Raw genomic sequence first — 2,474 nt, forward strand, 5'->3', positions numbered from 1 at the left:
TTTATTTGGGAGGCATTTTCTGTTTATTTGTTTTTCAGAAAGGCAAGTAAATAAAAACGTCCACACACAGACAGGTCAGCATGATTTACAGCTGAACTCTCATGCATCTCTTTGTATGGTTATTGTCGGCATCTCCTAAAAATTGGCCTTGCAGAATTGGTACCAGGAGAAGGGGCTGAGGGTTCCCAGCCTTAATGGTGGTGCTTTTGGTTCCTCTTTGTGCTGTCTGCAGGCAGTGCTGCTGGAGCTGAGCCCTCCAGCCTAGCCCTCCCCGGGGCTCTGCTAGCAGCAAATTATGGCATTTATTTAAATAAAGGGGGCTGCAGGAGGAGGGCTGTGAGAAACAGCCGAGTACAAGCTCCATCCTAGGAACACTAACAAGTCTGAGGCTGTTGGCTTCTGGGATGGTAGAAGTTGTTGGATGGGGTTTGCAAACAGGTGGCTCATTCACAAAAGCTCGGATGGTAATTTCTGAGGGGTTAACTGGACAAATGCAGATCTGCTCCAGCTGAAATCACGAGTAGCTGTAGCACCTCAATGCCTTTCTGAATACTTTGAAAGGTTGAAGAATCAGATGTACAAAATTAATAGCAGCTCCTGCACTTTAACTCTGGTTTCCCTGCTCTTGTGCACGGATAAAAAGGGTGTAAGTGCCTATTTTCTGGTAAAGCCATGCTTTGGGAGATGCAGAGCATCACAGCGAGGTGGTGTTGCTGGCTCAGGGCTGCAGGGTGTTCAGTGCTGCCAGAGCTCAGTTTCTCCTCTATGACACCGGGCCACGTCCCCTTTTTCTAGCACACCTGGGACTGTCCACAAAGACCCCACAGGAGCTGATGGCACTGCCAGTCCCAATCGGTGCAGAGCCAGCCCCTGCTGCAGCACAACCTGACCCACTGCACCTCCAGCAGCAGCCTCAGGGCTGCCTTAAATGTCCCGTGCAAGCCAGGAGCTAATAACCAGCTTCATTCAATTCCCAGTCACATTATTATCCAATCTGCCAGAGGCATTAATATTCAGAGGTGAGCCAGGCGGAGGGCAGGGGTGCCGGCACACAAAGGGAGGACAGCAGGCACAGTGCAGCCACACAAATCCTCTCTCTCTGGCTGCCTGCATCCCAGCTCCGCACTGCCGAAGGATTTTCCCCGGCCCCAGGTGGTGCCAGGCAGCGCAGACGGAAGGCAAGCCATGGGTAGCCCAGCACCGTGCCCCAACCCAAAGCCAGGTTCCGGAGCTGGCACAGTTTAATGCCCTTGCACCCCAGCACTGCACGGCAAGTGGGGACCTTCTCCCAATAGCCAGGCCATAAGCAAATCACAGCCTCCTGCGTTCAGGCAGGCAGCAGAGACACAGCTCCTGCTCCCGGCTCCGTAGTCTTGCTCTGTTGTAGGACACATGGCGCAAGGCCACCAGCCATCCCTACAGGGACTTAATTCCCAGCCCAGGACCTCCCCTGTCCCCAGAGCTGGAGCACATGTGCCAGGTCACGAGACAGAGCTCATGTCCTCGGCACATCTCATCTTCCTTTCGGTGCGCTCTCCCAGATCGAGTTTCTGTGTTTTTTTTTTTTCCCTCTTTTTTTTTTTTTCCTTTTTGGAAGTCTCCAAAGTAAGCCTTACCTCTTAATCTCATGGTTTTGGTAGCATCTGACAGACAGAAAAGATGCTGCTTTTTTGCTGGCCTTCCTATAAGGTGCACAACCGAATTTGCTGCATAGTTTTCACATCTATTATTTGCCAGAATTAAGCCCTTTCAGAAAGGCAACAGATATTAAGTGAGGCTTGCAGACATTTCTCTGCCAAAGCAGAGTTGCAAGTTGTCAAAGCAGTGCCCGGGACAGTACACATTTCAGTTACCGGGATATAGCTGTGTTTGACGAAGGCTGGCCGTCGTGCAATGCCGGCTGCAGACCGAAAACACTGCCCCTGCCCCGAGCCCTCACACAACGCCTGATACCCGGCACAGTGCGACCATCTCGTAACGAAAACCACCTCCTGCCCCGTTTCTGCAACTATCAGTGAGGTCCGGCAGCAGCTCCATGCCCCGCCAGTCCCTCCGGAGGCAGCAGCAGCTCTTTGTCCCCGCAGGAAGGCACCACGCAGCTTACGCAGACGTCCGTCCCTCCGAGGGAGCAGGGGGCTTGTGAAAGACCTCGCTGCCATCGCCAATAGTGCAGCAGGACACGATCAAGGGTGACGCTCTTGAAAGACACCTTCCCGAGCTGCTGCTTTTAGCATCTCCCTAAGCCGCAGCTAGGACGAAGCCATTTCACACCGCATCCCGCAGGCCGGGTGCACAGAGCGGCAGGGGAGCGTCGGGTTGCCCTCTTTGCTTCCCGCACCACCAGCTCATACCAGTTCCCCCCGCAGCCCGCCGGGCGGCAGTGAGCCGGGGCCGCGGCACCGAGCCCAGCAGCGCTGCCGGGGGGGCCTCCCGTCCCGTCCCGCTCAGCTGTCCCGCGGCGGGGGCGCGGGGCC

This window comes from Meleagris gallopavo, chromosome 8 (genome assembly GCF_000146605.3).
Source record: "Meleagris gallopavo isolate NT-WF06-2002-E0010 breed Aviagen turkey brand Nicholas breeding stock chromosome 8, Turkey_5.1, whole genome shotgun sequence".
Taxonomy (NCBI): Eukaryota; Metazoa; Chordata; class Aves; order Galliformes; family Phasianidae; genus Meleagris; species Meleagris gallopavo.